This window comes from Tachypleus tridentatus, chromosome 5, assembly GCF_004210375.1.
Source record: "Tachypleus tridentatus isolate NWPU-2018 chromosome 5, ASM421037v1, whole genome shotgun sequence".
Taxonomy (NCBI): domain Eukaryota; kingdom Metazoa; phylum Arthropoda; class Merostomata; order Xiphosura; family Limulidae; genus Tachypleus; species Tachypleus tridentatus.
Genome location: NC_134829.1, coordinates 3625787 through 3631728, shown reverse-complemented (window position 1 = coordinate 3631728; position 5942 = coordinate 3625787).

Genomic DNA, 5942 nt, shown 5'->3' with positions numbered 1-5942 from the left:
GTATATGTTAACAACAGGAATGATGTCACAAGTTCCCTATCAAGAAGAATGTGTAAGTTAGAAGCAGGAATGATGTCACAAGTTCCCTATCAAGAAGAATGTATATGTTAGAAACAGGAATGATGTCACAAGTTTCCTATCAAGAAGAATGTATATGTTAACAACAGGAATAATGTCAGAAGTTCCCTATGAAGATGAATGTATATGTTAGAAACAGGAATGATGTCACAAGTTTCCTATCAAGAAGAATGTATATGTTAAAAACAGGAATGATGTCACAAGTTTCCTATCAAGAAGAATGTATATGTTAAAAACAGGAATGATGTCACAAGTTCCCTATCAAGAAGAATGTATATGTTAACAACAGGAATGATGTCACAAGTTCCCTATCAAGAAGAATGTATATGTTAGAAACAGGAATGATGTCACAAGTTCCCTATCAAGAAGAATGTATATGTTAGAAACAGGAATGATGTCACAAGTTTCCTATCAAGAAGAATGTATATGTTAAAAACAGGAATAATGTCACAAGTTCCCTATGAAGATGAATGTATATGTTAAAAACAGGAATGATGTCACAAGTTCCCTATCAAGAAGAATGTATATGTTAAAAACAGGAATGATGTCACAAGTTCCCTATCAAGAAGAATGTATATGTTAAAAACAGGAATGATGTCACAAGTTCCCTATCAAGAAGAATGTATATGTTAAAAACAGGAATGATGTCACAAGTTCCCTATCAAGAAGAATGTATATGTTAAAAACAGGAATGATGTCACAAGTTCCCTATCAAGAAGAATGTATATGTTAAAAACAGGAATGATGTCACAAGTTCCCTATCAAGAAGAATGTATATGTTAAAAACAGGAATGATGTCACAAGTTCCTATCAAGAAGAATGTATATGTTAAAAACAGGAATGATGTCACAAGTTCCCTATCAAGAAGAATGTATATGTTAAAAACAGGAATGATGTCACAAGTTTCCTATCAAGAAGAATGTATGATGTTAAAAACAAATGAACAAGTTATGTTAGAAACAGGAATGATCAAGAAGAATGTATATGTTAAAAACAGGAATGATGTCACAAGTTTCCTATCAAGAAGAATGTATATGTTAAAAACAGGAATGATGTCACAAGTTTCCTATCAAGAAGAATGTATATGTTAAAAACAGGAATGATGTCACAAGTTTCCTATCAAGAAGAATGTATATGTTAAAACAGGAATGATGTCACAAGTTCCCTATCAAGAAGAATGTATATGTTAACAACAGGAATGATGTCACAAGTTCCCTATCAAGAAGAATGTATATGTTAAAAACAGGAATGATGTCACAAGTTCCCTATCAAGAAGAATGTATATGTTAGAAACAGGAATGATGTCACAAGTTTCCTATCAAGAAGAATGTATATGTTAACAACAGGAATGATGTCACAAGTTCCCTATCAAGAAGAATGTATATGTTAGAAACAGGAATGATGTCACAAGTTTCCTATCAAGAAGAATGTATATGTTAAAACAGGAATGATGTCACAAGTTTCCTATCAAGAAGAATGTATATGTTAAAAACAGGAATGATGTCACAAGTTCCCTATCAAGAAGAATGTATATGTTAACAACAGGAATGATGTCACAAGTTCCCTATCAAGAAGAATGTATATGTTAGAAACAGGAATGATGTCACAAGTTCCCTATCAAGAAGAATGTATATGTTAGAAACAGGAATGATGTCACAAGTTTCCTATCAAGAATGTATATGTTAACAACAGGAATGATGTCACAAGTTCCCTATCAAGAAGAATGTATATGTTAGAAACAGGAATGATGTCACAAGTTTCCTATCAAGAAGAATGTATATGTTAAAAACAGGAATAATGTCACAAGTTCCCTATCAAGAAGAATGTATATGTTAAAAACAGGAATGATGTCACAAGTTCCCTATCAAGAAGAATGTATATGTTAAAAACAGGAATGATGTCACAAGTTCCCTATCAAGAAGAATGTATATGTTAGAAACAGGAATGATGTCACAAGTTCCTATCAAGAAGAATGTATATGTTAAAACAGGAATGATGTCACAAGTTTCCTATCAAGAAGAATGTATATGTTAAAAACAGGAATGATGTCACAAGTTCCCTATCAAGAAGAATGTATATGTTAAAAACAGGAATGATGTCACAAGTTTCCTATCAAGAAGAAAGTATGTTAAAAACAGGAATGATGTCGAAAGTTTCCTATCAAGAAGAAAGTACGTTAAAAACAGGAATGATGTCACAAGTTTCCTATCAAGAAGAATGTATATGTTAAAACAGGAATGATGTCACAAGTTCCCTATCAAGAAGAATGTATATGTTAAAAACAGGAATGATGTCACAAGTTTCCTATCAAGAAGAATGTATATGTTAAAACAGGAATGATGTCACAAGTTCCCTATCAAGAAGAATGTATATGTTAGAAACAGGAATGATGTCACAAGTTTCCTATCAAGAAGAATGTATATGTTAAAAACAGGAATGATGTCACAAGTTTCCTATCAAGAAGAATGTATATGTTAAAAACAGGAATGATGTCACAAGTTCCCTATCAAGAAGAATGTATATGTTAACAACAGGAATGATGTCACAAGTTCCCTATCAAGAAGAATGTATATGTTAGAAACAGGAATGATGTCACAAGTTTCCTATCAAGAAGAAAGTATGTTAAAACAGGAATGATGTCACAAGTTCCCTATCAAGAAGAATGTATATGTTAACAACAGGAATGATGTCACAAGTTCCCTGTCAAGAAGAATGTATATGTTAATAACAGGAATGATGTCACAAGTTCCCTATCAAGAAGAATGTATATGTTAGAAACAGGAATGATGTCACAAGTTCCTATCAAGAAGAATGTATATGTTAGAAACAGGAATGATGTCACAAGTTTCCTATCAAGAAGAATGTATATGTTAACAACAGGAATGATGTCACAAGTTCCCTATCAAGAAGAATGTATATGTTAGAAACAGGAATGATGTCACAAGTTTCCTATCAAGAAGAATGTATATGTTAAAAACAGGAATGATGTCACAAGTTCCTATCAAGAAGAATGTATATGTTAAAAACAGGAATGATGTCACAAGTTCCCTATCAAGAAGAATGTATATGTTAACAACAGGAATGATGTCACAAGTTCCCTATCAAGAAGAATGTATATGTTAAAACAGGAATGATGTCACAAGTTCCCTATCAAGAAGAATGTATATGTTAGAAACAGGAATGATGTCACAAGTTCCCTATCAAGAAGAATGTATATGTTAAAAACAGGAATGATGTCACAAGTTCCCTATCAAGAAGAATGTATATGTTAGAAACAGGAATGATGTCACAAGTTCCCTATCAAGAAGAATGTATATGTTAGAAACAGGAATGATGTCACAAGTTCCCTATCAAGAAGAATGTATATGTTAACAACAGGAATGATGTCACAAGTTCCCTATCAAGAAGAATGTATATGTTAAAAACAGGAATGATGTCACAAGTTCCCTATCAAGAAGAATGTATATGTTAAAAACAGGAATGATGTCACAAGTTCCCTATCAAGAAGAATGTATGATGGAATGATGTCACAAGTTCCCTATCAAGAAGAATGTATATGTTAAAAACAGGAATGATGTCACAAGTTCCCTATCAAGAAGAATGTATATGTTAGAAACAGGAATGATGTCACAAGTTCCTATCAAGAAGAATGTATATGTTAAAAACAGGAATGATGTCACAAGTTCCCTATCAAGAAGAATGTATATGTTAAAAACAGGAATGATGTCACAAGTTCCCTATCAAGAAGAATGTATATGTTAAAACAGGAATGATGTCACAAGTTTCCTATCAAGAAGAATGTATGTTAAAAACAGGAATGATGTCACAAGTTCCCTATCAAGAAGAATGTATATGTTAAAAACAGGAATGATGTCACAAGTTCCCTATCAAGAAGAATGTATATGTTAAAACAGGAATGATGTCACAAGTTCCCTATCAAGAAGAATGTATATGTTAAAAACAGGAATGATGTCACAAGTTTCCTATCAAGAAGAATGTATATGTTAAAAACAGGAATGATGTCACAAGTTCCCTATCAAGAAGAATGTATATGTTAAAAACAGGAATGATGTCACAAGTTTCCTATCAAGAAGAATGTATATGTTAAAAACAGGAATGATGTCACAAGTTCCCTATCAAGAAGAATGTATATGTTAAAAACAGGAATGATGTCACAAGTTCCCTATCAAGAAGAATGTATATGTTAAAACAGGAATGATGTCACAAGTTTCCTATCAAGAAGAATGTATATGTTAAAACAGGAATGATGTCACAAGTTCCCTATCAAGAAGAATGTATATGTTAACAACAGGAATGATGTCACAAGTTCCCTATCAAGAAGAATGTATATGTTAATAACAGGAATGATGTCACAAGTTCCCTATCAAGAAGAATGTATATGTTAGAAACAGGAATGATGTCACAAGTTCCTAAGAATCATATGTTAAGGAATGATACAAGTTCCCTATCAAGTTATGTTAACAACAGGAATGATGTCACAAGTTCCTATCAAGAAGAATGTATATGTTAGAAACAGGAATGATGTCACAAGTTCCCTATCAAGAAGAATGTATATGTTAAAACAGGAATGATGTCACAAGTTCCCTATCAAGAAGAATGTATATGTTAAAACAGGAATGATGTCACAAGTTTCCTATCAAGAAGAATGTATATGTTAAAACAGGAATGATGTCACAAGTTTCCTATCAAGAAGAATGTATAAGTTAAAAAACAGGAATGATGTCACAAGTTCCCTATCAAGAAGAATGTATATGTTAAAAACAGGAATGATGTCACAAGTTCCCTATCAAGAAGAATGTATATGTTAGAAACAGGAATGATGTCACAAGTTCCCTATCAAGAAGAATGTATATGTTAGAAACAGGAATGATGTCACAAGTTTCCTATCAAGAAGAATGTATATGTTAAAACAGGAATGATGTCACAAGTTCCCTATCAAGAAGAATGTATATGTTAAAAACAGGAATGATGTCACAAGTTCCTATCAAGAAGAATGTATATGTTAAAACAGGAATGATGTCACAAGTTTCCTATCAAGAAGAATGTATATGTTAAAACAGGAATGATGTCACAAGTTCCCTATCAAGAAGAATGTATATGTTAAAAACAGGAATGATGTCACAAGTTCCCTATCAAGAAGAATGTATATGTTAAAAACAGGAATGATGTCACAAGTTCCCTATCAAGAAGAATGTATATGTTAGAAACAGGAATGATGTCACAAGTTCCCTATCAAGAAGAATGTATATGTTAAAACAGGAATGATGTCACAAGTTCCCTATCAAGAAGAATGTATATGTTAAAAACAGGAATGATGTCACAAGTTCCCTATCAAGAAGAATGTATATGTTAAAAACAGGAATGATGTCACAAGTTTCCTATCAAGAAGAATGTATATGTTAAAAACAGGAATGATGTCACAAGTTCCCTATCAAGAAGAATGTATATGTTAAAAACAGGAATGATGTCACAAGTTCCCTATCAAGAAGAATGTATATGTTAAAAACAGGAATGATGTCACAAGTTCCCTATCAAGAAGAATGTATATGTTAGAAACAGGAATGATGTCACAAGTTCCCTATCAAGAAGAATGTATATGTTAAAACAGGAATGATGTCACAAGTTCCCTATCAAGAAGAATGTATATGTTAAAAACAGGAATGATGTCACAAGTTCCCTATCAAGAAGAATGTATATGTTAAAAACAGGAATGATGTCACAAGTTCCCTATCAAGAAGAATGTATATGTTAAAAACAGGAATGATGTCACAAGTTCCCTATCAAGAAGAATGTATATGTTAAAAACAGGAATGATGTCACAAGTTTCCTATCAAGAAGAATGT